Genomic DNA, 16043 nt, shown 5'->3' on the forward strand with positions numbered 1-16043 from the left:
GTTTTGCTCATGCATTATGAACTATAAACAGTCAGTTCAAATATGAATACTCATTTGGTTTTTATACTTGATTTATATGTGGATACCACATTTCTCTCTTTATTATTATTATTTTTAATAAAATGCTGAAGTGGTAGGTAGATACACGATAAAGGTAGAAAACATAGTTTAGTGTTGTAAGAGAGCAAATGTAGATGATCAGGTGTGTGCCTGTAGACTATGTGTTAAACCAAGCTAGACAAGGGCAATAAAACATCCACGTATGCAGAAGATTTCTCTCAGAACGGGGGGGTGAGGTTCTAAGCCTCACCTCTGTTGATCCCCAATTTCTCACCTGATGATCCCCCTGCGACTGTGCCTGTCTTAGGTTGTTCCTCCCTTGAGGAATCTTACCCGTCTCTGGCTAACCAGTCATCTTCCGGGGCCATACAGGGAAATGTAAAGTTGGTAAGTGAGAGGGAAGCCTTATTGTTTGAAATGGTTAGCTTTTTATTTCTTTGCATATTTTTGACCTGTAGCTTCTATGCCCAGCATTTGTCTTGAGGTATCTTTACCACTTGGAAGAATTATGATAATCGGTAAATTTGATATGACGCACGAATTCTATTTAAGGGTTGTAATTAGGAAGGAAGAAGAAAAGCTAAAGAAGTAGCAGGCGGCAGAAAACATGGGAAGATTGATTATTTCTTTGACATATCTTCTTGTAGAGTAACTTCAGCATGTATAGGTTTTAAGCTACTACTTAAATTGTGCACACACATTTACATAATAGGAGTATAGTTACATAACCAAAGCATACCTGTAATTACCAGCCATCTCCAGTGAAACCAAGAAAACCAGTTAGGCACCTTAGGCATTTGTGAAAACTTATCTATGATATGGTGGATATTGTCCAACTGAACTTGACAGTCTGAGAGAAATCAGAAAAATTAAAACAACCCACTCCTGGGGAATGTTCACATCCCTTATGTTCTTTTAACAGTAAATAGTCTGTAGTTGTAAGATTTTGGAGCGCTACAATTTGCACTTCTCCTAATTCTTGATTGAGTTCCAACAGTATAGATCCAGTCAAATTTGTTGTTTTACTGTATGCACAGGCCACCTAAGATATCTCCTTCCTCATTCCCATGGCAAGTCCAGGAACTGGTGGGATGAGTGCATCTACAGCTGTAGCAGTGCGTGGATCTTTGTTGGGGTTTTTTGATGATCATCTTCTGGCATGAGTCTTCCAGAGAGTGCTGATGTTGGAAGTTATTTTTCATATCGTATCTTAGCTCATTTTTGGGGTAGCCCAATTAGGCTTTGATCCTCTGTATAAACACAAACAGACCCTTTGCCTACACTTTTATATGCCCTTTATACTCTTCTGTAGAATTCATTTGAGGTTACCACACAGGAACTGCCCGTTTTTGGTTTTTTTTTGGTATCACTAATCTACACTTACATGACGAATATTATGTTTACTAGGCTCTCACCTATACCAGGTCCCCCCTATAAGCCCCTTTACAGTCACTGTCCATCAGCATAGCAAAATATTGTAGAATCCCTACTTGCCTTCTCTGTGTTATACAGCCCTCCCTTTTTTCCTACCCCCCCATGCATGCTAATCTTAATACCCCTCTACTTCTCTCCCCCCTTATCCCTCCCTACCCACCCATCCTCCCCAGTCCCTTTCCCTTTTGTACCTGTTAGTCCATTCTTGAGTTCTGTGATTCTGGTGCTGTTTTGTTCCTTCAGTTTTTCCTTTGTTCTTATATTCCACAGATAAGTGAAATCATTTGGTATTTCTCTTTCTCCGCTTGGCTTGTTTCACTGAGCATAATACCCTCCAGCTCCATCCATGTTGCTGCAAATGGTTGGATTTGCCCTTTTCTTATGGCTGAGTAGTATTCCATTGTGTATATGTACCACATCTTCTTTATCCATTCATCTGTCGATGGACATTTAGGTTGCTTCCAATTCTTGGATATTGTAAATAGTGCTCCAATAAACATAGGGGTGCACTGATCTTTCTCATACTTGATTGCTGCATTCTTAGGGTAAATTCCTAGGTGTGCAATTCCTGGGTCAAATGGTAAGTCTGTTTTGAGCATTTTGATGTACCTCCATACTGCTTTCCACAATGGTTGAACTAACTTACATTCCCACCAGCAGTGTAGGAGGGTTCCCCTTTCTCCACAGCCTCGCCGACACTTGTTGTTCTCTGTCTTTTGGATGGCAGCCATCCTTACTGGTGTGAGGTGATACCTCATTGTAGTTTTAATTTGCATTTCTCTGATAATTAGCGATGTGGAGCATCTTTTCATGTGTCTGTTGGCCATCTGTATTTCTTTTTTGGAGAACTGTCTGTTCAGTTCCTCTGCCCATTTTTTAATTGGGTTATTTGTTTTTTGTTTGTTGAGGCGTGTGAGCTCTTTATATATTCTGGACATCAAGCCTTTATCGGATGTGTCATTTTCAAATATATTCTCCCATACTGTAGGGATCCTTTTTGTTCTATTGATGGTGTCTTTTGCTGTACAGAAGCTTTTCAGCTTAATATAGTCCCACTTACTCATTTTTGCTGTTGTTTTCCTTGCCCGGGGAGATATGTTCAAGAGGTCACTCATGTTTATGTCTAAGAGGTTTTTGCCTATGTTTTCTTCCAAGAGTTTAATGCTTTCATGACTTACATTCAGGTCTTTGATCCATTTTGAGTTTACTTTTGTATATGGGGTTAGACAATGGTCCAGTTTCATTCTCCTACATGTAGCTGTCCAGTTTTGCCAGCACCATCTGTTGAAGAGACTGTCATTTCCCCATTGTATGTCCATGGCTCCTTTATCAAATATTAATTGACCATATATGTCTGGGTTAATGTCTGGATTCTCTGGTCTGTTCCGTTGGTCTGTGGCTCTGCTCTTGTGCCAGTACCAAATTGTCTTGATTACTATGGCTTTATAGTAGAGCTTGAAGTTCGGGAGTGAGATCCCCCCTACTTTATTCTTCTTTCTCAGGATTGCTTTGACTATTCGGGGTCTTTGGTGTTTCCATATGAATTTTTGAATTATTTGTTCCTGTTCATTGAAGAATGTTGCTGGTAGTTTCATAGGGATTGCATCAAATCTGTATATTGCTTTGGGATGGATGGCCATTTTGACGATATTAATTCTTCCTAGCCACGAGCATGGGATGAGTTTCCATCTGTTAGTGTCCCCTTTAATTTCTCTTAAGAGTGACTTGTAGTTTTCAGAGTATAAGTCTTTCACTTCTTTGGTTAGGTTTATTCCTAGGTATTTTATTTTTTTGATGCAATTGTGAATGGAGTTGTTTTTAAGGAACCATTCTTTTTAAAAGAGGCCAATAGCCTTTCTTAATGGAAACTATTTTGACAGACATTTTCAAGATTGAAAAAGTAAGGCTCAGCTATTTTCAGTGAGTTCATGAACATCATAAGACCATGGCAGTGACTTCAAGTCCTGTCTCTGGTTCTAGTCTCTTGCCTATATGACATTACCAAGCCTGCTCCCGTATTTAGATTCGGCTATATAATCCCCTGCAGTTTTATGTCAAATCTTCTCCTTCTAATTGTCACTATCATTTAAAAAGTTTCATTTGGTTTTTGAAACAATGCTCTTGCACTCCCTCTGCTGGCCTAGCTGATTAAAAGAGCCGGTGCCCAAGCAGGCCTGGTGTGTACCCAGGGGTCATCCGTGGCTAGCTGATCCACTGAGCTCCGCTTTTGGGTTGGAACCCAGTAGGGGAGTCATGTTGGTTGGCCTTCATATGAAACAAACAAGCCAAAAGAAAATGTGTTTGTAGATGGTGAAACAAAAAGCATGATTATTTTAATACTCTTAAGAAAGACTTTAATGCAATGGACAAATTCAGAAATCTTAAAAATGTGTCTATTTTTCAAAACAATAAACCTGTTATCTATATTCTATTAAAATGTATATGCATTTACTGAAAGGCATATTTTACTACAGGGTGTATCACTTTTGCATCTCTGTGTTTAAACATTGGAGGATTAAATGAAAGGTTGCCTGGCTCTGTTGGTAGGACTCTGAACCTCAATTAGATATATATGTAGCTTCCCACATCCTAGAGTTCCATTATGGAGGTACAGAGAATGACAGCGCTTGGTAAATCCCAGGCCTAATCATAGCATACAGAAGTGACTTTTGGAAGGTACATTACCAAGAAATTAGGACCCATTTAATAAATCACCCCTTATGGAACACTTTGAACCCTAGTGGTCTGAAGAGGCTAATGCACATCTCACAACTGAGTGCTACTCACTTTCCAGGGGTAACTTCAATGCCACAGTTAATCCAAACCTTCTTCTCATCAATGGCCTCTTACTCTTGAGCCACTTCTGTAGTCTGGCATCAGTGAGCACCACACACTTGCATTTCCCCATGCGCATTTTACATGCTTTCATTTTCTTGCAGCTGAATCTGCTGGGTGGAGTGTCAATGTGGCCAGATGACCCAGTGCTGCACATTAACTCCCTTTGGCTTCCATGCTTCCTATTTGGAGTCTTTCTGTTTTTCTTAATTACAGAGAGTTTTAACTTCTGGGTTTAGTGTAAATGTTACACCTAATGTAATAAATTTTCCTCCAAAATTTTTGAGTAGCAACCACATTTTATATGAATCTAATACACAAAATTAGGCTTTAGGGTATTATTAAATTTGGAAAAAACCCATAGTAGACATGTATTTGTAAACTGGAATCTTAACTATGGATAGACACTAAAAAATATTTAAGATTTAACTGTAAGGGAGAAAAAGACTGATGCTACAATATAGTTAGACCTTTTAGATTCTATTTTAATTTTTGAAAATTCAACTTGAGTTTTTGGAATAAAAGTGCTGAGGAAACTTTACGTACTTTTTATTTAAAAAGATATCCCAGGAATGGAACTGGAATAGATAGAAATATAAAAATGTTACTGTGCATCAGTAATGGCTGACACTGCTGTCACGTGTCCCTGGTCTGCTGAATGACACTCCTGTAAGTCATGATTAAAATCATAACGATCTCTAGCACATGTATTGAATGTTTTTTCTATCCAAGCTCTGCTGAGAGCTACAAGAGATGAGCAAGAGATGGCTTATGCCTTCAAGAAGTTTACAATTGTATTGTAGAGCTTGGATATACAGGCATCCAGAAAAAGAACTCACACCCTTAATTAGGATTTTGATAGGAAAGCTCAAAATTAGAAAATGAAAGGAAATGTTCCAACACTGAGAAGTAATTAAAGTTGCCTTCAGATGTGTCTATGAACATATTTTGCAGGATATACTGGGGAGGCAGCTTTTCAACATGAGAGTAGACAACAGTAAATTTTTTGGAATATTCTACTTTACCTTTATTACATACAGAGAAACAAATAAGACACAACATTTTCCATCAAGTAAGGTGATATAATATGGCAAGTATTGTCTGTTGTCAACTCGATAATCAGGATATATTTTAAAGTTTTTTTAAAGCCAATATAACTATAAAATGACAAATTACCCTTTCCTAGGGTTTTCAATGATTCACTGGATGAGTCATACCTTTTAAAATCCCTTCTCCACTCATTGTAATGTGAAAAAAATTTCCATATTGTAAATTGGGTTATCTTACATGCCTGTAGAAACAAAGACTATGTTTGGAAATCCAGCTTCCACCATATTTGTGCTGTACAACTTGGTTCTTCCTGAATTTTTTAAAATTACAAGGCCAGAGATGTGGCAAATTCTTTACTATGCCACAGTTTCAAAGGTTTGTAGAAAGACCTGAGTATTGTGTAGCACACTAGATGTGGTACGCCAGTGGGTGTGATTTATCTGGTTGTACCTTGAAAGCAACCTCTACTTCTATTAACAGAGTTGCACATCAGAAGTGAACTAGTATTTTTTTTATCACTGGTAAGTAAACAGTTAAAAAACTGGAACCCCACCTTAGGTGTAATGGTGAGATTGTATTGCTCTTCATTCATACCTAGAAGAACCTTACTCTGGTTACCCCATAAGCAAAGCATTACTTGTGCAATACTCCCTCTTGTTTTTGCCTCTTACATTATTCACACTAATGCCAGTACAGATTTAATAACACCAGTCTGCAAATGGCATTAATCCACAAACTCCAATAATTTGCCTTCTGGAATTAGCAACATTTATAGAGTGATTAAAGTAGTATCAGTGGATAGAAATCACACTGTCTGCTGCATTTTTCCTTCTAGGATATCTAAATGTACCCAGACTGTTGATCAGCAAACCCTGACTTAAAGACCACTGCGTTTGGGCACTGCATCCCAGAGGTACAGAACTCTAAGAAGAGTTCCCTACTTCAAAGAACCTAGAGACTAGCCTGGAATGGATCGACATTTAGGAAACACCAGCAAACACAATGATGCTCTATAATTACATACTAAGTACTATGGTACAAACTATTCATGTTATAGACATGCATGAGCCATATGGCAGCTACTAGATACATGTGGCTATTGGGTATTTGAAATATAGTTATTCTGACTTGAACGAGCTATCTGTGCAAAATATATGCTGGGTTACAAAGCTATGATGTGACAGAGGGAATACAGAATAACTCACTAATGATTAAAAATAGAGATATGCTGAAATAATATTTTGGATATATTGGGTTAAATAAAAATATTATTGAAATTAATTTAATTCAATTTTAATATTTTTAGTTTCTTAACCTGGCCATATAAAATATAAAATTACAGATGTGGCCCACATTATATTTCTATTGGACAGTGCTATAATAACCTTCAAAGAACGGATTCAGCAACAAGTTGAAAAATCTGAAAAACTAGGGAGAACAGGTGAGATCTCAAGCTGGGTTTGAAGAGATACATGGGCTTTGAATGGAAAATGAAAGCCAGAGAAGGGTTAGGTGGCCTCAGGGACTTGGTGGAGGTCACACGGCTAGGTAGGGATTGAAACCTTGGTGGGCCTGGCCCCTAATCTTGTGCTTTTAACTACTGCAGCTGAGGCAGATTCCTCATGAAGTTCATGAAGGTTACAATCTCAGGTCCCACACTTGTGTGTACACTTTCCATGGGAGGCACACAAGGGATATGTTCCTATGGTTATATACTTTTGGAAATTTTGCCATATTAAACTATTTTAACCAAAATCAATTATGATTCTCTTTGTTTCCACTCTGATGTTCCACTAGTCATAGATTCTTTCACTTCAGGCAAAGATTGGCATTGGATTGGCATTTGGGGAGATCTGGCTAAAGGGAGAGTTCAGGAGGCCATATACTTGATTTGGGTTTACTGGGTTATTTATGTGTTTCACAGTTGCTTTTATGTATAGTTAACTATTTCTCTAGCCCCCCCCCAGGGTAGGAATGGCAACTTTGAGTACTCTTACTTTCACTCTACCAACTTACCTGGGTTCTTGGCCAAAGATACAGAGCAAGTGTTCAAATTGTACTATTAACTTGTCCTATGGTATCAGAAGGATGTAGATCATTGAAGAAAGAGAGAAAGACACTAAATGCAAACAGACAGAACTAGTTTGTGAAATATCCTTCCAATCCCCAGGTGTGTAAAATTAGAAGTAGAAAATTCAATTATCTTGAAATTTAGTCAAAATGGAATACTTGATTTAGGGGCTTATACAATCATGAAATAAGGCATATTAATTTTCTATTTTTATTTGAGTCATGCAAAATAGAATGTAAGAATCATGTGTTTGTAGACACAGACCTGTAACATGACTCTGAACAATGAATGTGGCCATGTGAAGTCATAATATATGGGATTTTGTTTTAGTCCATCCAGCAGGCCTTGTTCTGACAGAGTGTGGTGGTTCCAGATATTGTAACACATCAAAATTGCTGTCAACAGAGCAAAAAAGACTGAAGCTTTTCTAAACTATTAGTAATAAAAAGTTTTTGATGACCATGCTAGATGAAAGAATGAACTTCTCCTCTATTATAAAATTATTGTAATATGTAGTATACAGCCAAAAAGTAGTAGAGATGTCAGATAGTTAATGAGGAGGAACATTATATTATTTTTTCTGAACTTTATGGTGTTTCTGGTACTTCTCATTCCTTAATATTTGTATTTTATTGTGATTTATTTCTTGTCCTATAGAAATATTTACTTTTAGACCTAAGTTACCGTTGGCAATTTTTTCTTACATACAGCTTCCCAAATTGTATATGCATCAGGTTTTATAGGACATGGACTCATCCTTGAGCTAAACTGTATAACTTCACAGGCATTATTGTGGATTCTGGAGAAGCACATATGAAATATTTAAAGGTCACAAAACCCTAAAGGATGTGTAGAGGGAAAGCCTATTATGTTATTGATTCTTGCAACTTCCCTTTGCATAGCAGTGGATCAGACAACGAGCTCTCTAATTTGCAAGAAGAGAAAGTAGATCCAAGACAGATTCCATATTATGTATACCAAAATCCATAGCTGAGGCTGATAATCACATTCATTCCCATTACCAAGAGATTAAATTGCCTACTACAATGTAGTGAAGCAGCAATAAGATGATGGCTAATGAGAGAGAGAGAAAAAAAGAAGTGAGGTGAAGGAGAGTGAATTAAGGAGGGTAGGAAGAGATGAAGGTAATAAATGAACATTTATTGAGGGCCTGACTCTGTGTCAGGATGTGTGTTATTCACTCTCACATGATAATCTTAGCTAATGAATCTTGAATGTCTGTAATATATAAAGAAATACCTATGATGCATTACATTCTTACTAGTTGATTTTGTGACTTCTTTAGACCCATCTGGACTGCTCATAATTCAACAGAAAATAGGGTAAAGAAAGAGGGCTTTTGAGACACACTCAGAATGTTTAGATAGATGGATCATCTTAAAATTCACCCATCACATTGAATGACACCATAGAGATATTTTCCTTGAGAGTTCAAATACTTTCAACTCTGGGAAAACATTACCTCACCCAATACTTGTCAGGCACTACAGTGTAGGACCCATGATCCGGGTTGGCAAAAAGCAATTATTTTATTCATCTAAGGAAGCAACTTAGGAGAAAGTCCAAGGTGGTGGTGTAGAAAGAGCCTGGACTCACCTCCTCTCACATTTTTCTGAATTCACACTTAGATACAGAGCAATTCCTCCTGAGGAAAAACTAAGGGCGAGGGGAACACCTTCTGCACAACAAGGAATAGAAAGGCCATATAAAAATAGGAGAGACAGACCCAGTAACGTGGGAACCTCATCCCCAGTCCCATTACCTGAGGTAGGGAGGGATTATCACTGTGGGACCCATGCACAGATTCTCCTGCCCTGGGCACAGGAGAAAAAGCATAACAAAATGCAGCTAGCCTATAAGTGAAGGAAGCCAACTTAAAAAACAAAGCACATATCAAATGGCTGGGGAACTGCTACAACTCCCAGATAAGAGGTGCTGGCAAGTGCCATTGTTTACACTTCCCCTGCACACTGATAGCATGGAGCAGGATGCCCACACTGGCTCTGGATGTGCCCCAAGTTACCTATCCACCTAGGCCCAAGTGTGCCCACTGGTGATCTGGCAGTCTTACCAAGGCAGTACCAGTAAGCAGAGGGACTCTCTTGGCCTATTCCTTATTGGCCCCTGGCTGTCCCTACAGAGAAATCTTGGCCCAAGGCATACTGAGATACGATTGTCTGATGCTCTGTTGCCCCCCAGTCCCTCCACCAGGGTGACTGCAGTGTGGTGCACACTGGGACACACCCATCCCATGCTTATCCAGACTCTACTCAGCCAGCCAAAGCTGCCTGGAACAGGCAGTGCACCAAGGGGACATTCCTACACAAGGCCGCTCCATCAAGACTGGGACAGGTAGCTATTGCACCTAATTCAGAGAAACAAACACAGAAAGTCAGACAAATAAGGAGATGGAAGAACATGCTCCAAATGTAGAACAAGACAAAACTTCAGAAGAATAGCTAAATGGAACTGAGTAAAGCAATCTAACTGATAAAGAATTGAAAGTAATGGTTATAATGACATGCACTGGGCTTGATAGAAGAATGGATGAACTCATGGAAGATGTCAGCAAAGAGAGAGAAAATATAAAGGGAATCAGTCAGAGTTGAAGAATACAACAAATGAAATGAAAAAATAAACTAGAGGGAATCAACATCAGATTGATCTGGAATTAATCTGGAAAAATCAGTGATCTGGAAGACAGGGTAATGGAAAGCACCCAAGCTGAACAGCAAAAGGAAAAAATAATATAAAGAAATGAGGATAGGTCACGGGATCCCAAGTCAACATCAAATGTCTTAACATTTGCATTATAGGAGTACCAGAAGGAGGAGAGAGAAAGGGCTGGAAAACTTATTTGAAAAAATAGCAGCCAAAAACATCCCTATCCTGGGAAAGGAAATGGACATCTGGGTCCAGGAAGCACAGAGAGCCCAAGCAAGATGCACCCAAGGAGGTCCGCACCAACACATGTCATGATTAAAATGTCCAAAGCTAAGGGAATCTTACAATCAGCAAGAGAAAAACAATTAGTTATATATATATGGGAAACCCCATAAGGCTATCAACTGACTTTTCATCTGAAACTATAGGCCAGAAGGGAATAGCATGACATATTCAAAGTGCTGAAAGGAGAAAACCTACAACCAAGAATATGCTACCTGTAAAGGTCATCATTCAGAATTGAAGGAGAGAGAGTTTCCCAGATAAACATAAGTGGCTTTATAAAAAAATGTTAAGGAGGAAAATAAAAGGCCATAACTAGAAGCAAATAAATTATGAAAGGAAACAATGTCACTGGTAAAAACAAATACATTAAAGGTAGTAGGCCAATCACTTAAAAGCTAATATGAAGTTTAAGTTAAAAGACAAAAAGTAGTGAAATAAATTGTGCCTAAAAATAAGGGAATCATCAAATTAAAAGGCATAAAGTAAGACATCACGTACATAAAATGTGGAGGAGAGGGAGTAAAAATGTAGTGCTGTTAGAATGTGTTTGAACTTAAGCGACCATCAATTTAGCATAAACTGTTGTATATGTAGGACATCACATATGAACCCCACAGTAACCACAAACTAAAAGCCTATGATGGATACACAAAAAATACAGAGAAAGAAATCCAATTATAACACTGAAGAAAGTCATCATGCACAAAGGAAGGGAGCAAGAAAAGAAGAAAGGATCTGAGAAGAATGACAAGAACAAAAAGAATACTTTACAACATAGCAGTAAATATATACCTATCAATAATTATTCTAAATGTAAATTAATTAATGCTCCAATCAAAAGATTAGTGACAAAATGGGATAAAAAACAAGACCCATCTTTAAGCTGCCTATAAGATACTCTCTTCAGACCTCAAATAAACAATCTAACACCACATCTAAAGGAGCTAGAAGAAGCACAAAGCCCAAAGTAAGTAGAAGGAAGTAAAAAGTAAAGATTAGCGCAGAAGTGAAATAGAGACTAAAAATATTTATATATAAAAGAACAACGAAACTAAGAAATGTTCATTGAAAAGATTTTAAAAACTTATAAACTTTTAGCTAGACTCATCAAGAAAAAAAGAAGACTCAAATAAAAACAGTGAACAGTGAGGAGAAGTAACAGTGAACACCACAGAAACACAAAAGATTATAAGAAACACAGAAACAAAGAATTATAAAAGATTACTGTGTAAACTTTATTGCCAACACATTGGACAACCTAGAAGAAATGCATAAATTCTTAGAAATATACAATCATCTAAGACTGAACCAGGAATAAATAGAAAATCTGAACAGACTGATCATTAGAAATCAAGTTGAATCAGTAATAATAATAAATTAAAAAACCACCAAACAAAAGATGGCTTCACAGGTGAATTCTAGCAAACATTTAAAGAAGGGTTCATTCCTATTCTGCTCAAACCATTCAAAAAAAAAAAGAGGAAGAAAAAGAAGAAGAAAGAATGCTTCTAAATTCATAGTGGCCAGCATTACCCTGATACAAAAAGCAAAGACACTACAAAAAAAAAGAAAATTACAGATCAATTACATCCCTGATAAATACAGACATAAAACTCCTCAACATGATATTAGCAAACCAAATTTTAAAGATACATTATAAGGACCATTCACCATGACCATGTGGGATTTTTACTAGGAATGCAAGGATAGGTCAATCACAAATCAATCAGTGTGATACACCACACTACCAAAAGGAATGATAAAAACCTTAAGTTTATCTCAATAGATGCTGAAAGAGCATTTGACTGAATTTGACATCCATTCATGATTAAAACTCTCAATAAAGTGGGTATAAAAGGAAAATATCTCAACATAATAAAGGCCATATATGACAAACCTGCAGCTAACATCATACTTAGTGGTGAGAAACTGAAAGACCAGGAACAGGACAAGATGCCCACTTTCACCAATTTTATTAAACATAGTTTTGGAAACCCTAGTCACAGCAATCAGACAAAAAAAGAGAAATAAAAGGCACCCAAATCTGTAAGGAAGTAGTAAAACTGTCACTATTTACAACATGATACTATATATATAAAACCTTAAGGACTCCTCCAAAAAACTATTAGAATCAGTACACGAATTCAATAAAGTTGTGGAATATAAAATCACTATACAGAAATCTATTGCATTTCTTTATGCTAATAAATAAGTAGCAGAAAGAGAAAATAAGAAAACAATCCCACTTAAAACTGCATCAAAAAATACAACACCTAGGAATAAATTTAACCAAGGAGATAAAAGATCTGTACTCTGAAATCTGTAAGACAGTGATGAAAGAAATCAAAGAAAACACAAATAAATGGAAAAATATTCCACGCTCATGGATTGGAAGAATTAATACTGTTAATATGGCCATACTGCCCAATGCAATCTACAGATTCAGTGCAATCCCTATCCATATACCAATGACATTTTTTATAGAACTAGAGAAAAAATCCCTAAAACATGTAGGGAATGACAAAAGACCCCAAATAACTAAAGAAATTTTTAGAAAGAGGAACAAAAATGGAGGTGTCATGCTCCCTGATGTCAAGCTATACTATAAAGCTACAGTAATACAAACAGTATGGTACTGGCACAAAAAAGACACATAGATCAATGGAACAGAATAGAGAGCCCAGGTACAAACCCATACTTATATGATCAATTAATCTATGACAGAGGCAAGACTATGCAATGGGAAAAAGACAGTTTCTTCCATAAGTGGTGTTGGAAAAACTGGATAACTATGTGAAAAAGAATGAAACTGGACTGCTGTCTTATACCATACACAAAAATAAATTTGGAATGGAATAAAACCTACATATAAAACACCTGAAACCACAAAACTCCGAGAAGAAAACAGGCAGTAAACTCTTGAACATCAGCATTAGCAATTTTTTGGAGAGGTATGTCTCCCCAAGCATGGGAAACAAAAGCTAAAATAAACAAATGGGACCACATCAAACTTAAAAGCTTTTGTATAGAAAAGGAAACCATCAAAATGAAAGGCAACCGATTTAATGGAAGAATATACTTGCAAATAATATATCTGATAAGGGGCTAATATCCAAAGTATACAAATAACTCATACAAATTAACACCAAAAACCCCAAATAATCCGATTTAAAAATGGGCAGATGACCTGAATAGACATTTTCCCAAAGAAGACATACAGATGTCCAACAGACACATGAAAATATGCCTGACATTTTATTAAAAACATCAGGGAAATGTAAATTAATATCACAACAAGGCATCATCTCACACCAGTCAGAATGGCTAGTGTCAAAAAGACAAGAGTTAAGTGTTAGCAAAGATGTGGACAAAAGGAAACCCTTGTGGACTGTTGGTGGAATGAAAATTGGTGCAGCTACTATGTAAAACTGTATGGATGTTTGTGAAAAAATTAAAAATAGAAGTAACATATGACCCAGTAACTCTACTTCTGGGTACTTAATTAAACAAGATATATGCACCCCTATGTTTGGTGTAGCATTATTTGCAATAGCCAAGATATGGAAGCAGCCAAAGTGTCCATCAATTGATGAATGAATAAGGAAGATATGGTACATAAACAGAATGAACAAAACAACAGTAAACTCATAGATACTGAGAAGTGACTGGTGGTTACCATGGTGGAGGGGTTGGGGTGGAAGGGTGGGAAGGTTGAGGAGGATAAAGGGGATCAAAAAAAATTCTCAATCATAACATAAGCTGGTCATGCGGATTGTAGTAGAGCATGGAGAACATAGTCAATGATTCTGTAACATCTTTCAATGTTAACAGAGAGCAACTGTACTACTGAGGGGATGAGGATTTAATATATGGGTTAACTGTTGAACCACTGTGTTATATACTTGAAAATACTATACGATTGTATATGATTGATACTTCAATAAAAATAAGAAGTGGTATAAACACACAATGGAATATTACTTAGCCATAAAAAGGAATGAAATCTTGCCTTTTGTAGCAAAATGGACTGACCTAGAGGAATTATGCCAAGTGAAATAAGTCAGAGAAAGACAAAAGCCATGTGATTTCACTTATATGTGGAATCTACAGAAAAAAAGAAACAAAGAAACAAAACACAAAAAGACTCATAAATACAGAGAACAAGCTGGAGGTTGCCATAGGGGAGGAGGACAGCATCTTGACTGAAATAGGTGAAAGGTATAAAGAAGTACAAACTTCCAATTATAAAATAAATAAGTCATTGGGGTGAAAAGTATAACTCAGGGAATATAGTCAATAATATTTTAATATCTTTGTATGGTGACAGGAGACACTGATACCTTTATACTTTAGACATGGCTCTGCCCTATTCTGGGGAGTGTGATACTTAGTCACACAATGTAGTACTAACAGATTTTTATTTAATGCAAGGAAAGGCGAGAAAGTCTTTAAAAAATTCCATTTGTATACATCGTCATATTTATTACTTAATAAAATAACTTGAAATTTGACAAGTGGATCATTCTTCAGAATACGATAACTTAATTTATAAGTTTACTGCCAGTTGTAGCTCTTCTTCAATTTTAAAACTTGTGTCTCCACTGTGGGCAGAAACTGAGGCCAGGCTGGCATAATAAATCAATAAATGGCTCTGTGTACAAGGAGGGAAGATACGGGTTTCTTGGCGCATGGCATACTACTAAGGTTTCATTTTCAATTCTTTTAAAAAATGGCCAAATAATCTGATCAAATTTTCTGGATTTTGACTTGACTGTGTAATAAATTATTGAGCATCTTTTGTGAACTGTACTGGAATGCTAAAAAGAAAAAACCATTACCAGCTGCTTCCAAGGTTACAATCTTACATCTGCCATGTATTTGTGATTGATGCTACCAGAGCTGAAACCAGACTTCTCTCCCTGGGAACCAGTTTATAGGTCTTTGTTTTCTGTTTCAAAGTGGAGTATTTTAAGTGCAATGGGTTGTTTGGACTCTTGAAAGAACTTATCTTATCAACCTTAGGGAATCTTTGTTTCTGAACCCCGGGCATCACAGAAAGGTGGAACTATTTATCAGATGATTTGACGTCATAGATGGGGACACTAGGGCAGCAATTTATGTTATTAAACTGGTGAACATAAAACAACAGTAGTTTGGAACTAAAATTTATAGTTCATTAAAAATGGCAGAATTCTGAAGGTTTGGTTTTAACTTACAACATTTCCTCAATGATTCATTGTAAATGCTCAGAAAAGGTTAGCCATTACACTCAATCCTTTTTCTACTTTACTGTTCTTTTAGAAGAATCTTGCTTGTTATTACTGAGATAGGAATTACTTTCCCATGAGCAAGTTATTACAGATTTATCTAAATTAAATCTCGTTCCATTAAAAATTTTCCACCTATGATCTTCCTTTGTGCTTGCAGGCCTTTCCACTTTGGTATGTTCACAGCTGTTTGCTTTTCCATTAGGGCATTAATTTGGACATTTCATTTAGCATTGGTCCCAACCCTATTTCTTCAAAACCCCACTGTACCCAATTTAATGATGTATTACTAACAGTTGCTTATTATTTATAGCCTATCAGTCCATTTGAGAATAATCCTAATGTGACAGAATATT

This window comes from Manis pentadactyla, chromosome 6 (assembly GCF_030020395.1).
Source record: "Manis pentadactyla isolate mManPen7 chromosome 6, mManPen7.hap1, whole genome shotgun sequence".
In the NCBI taxonomy this organism is placed as follows: Eukaryota; Metazoa; Chordata; class Mammalia; order Pholidota; family Manidae; genus Manis; species Manis pentadactyla.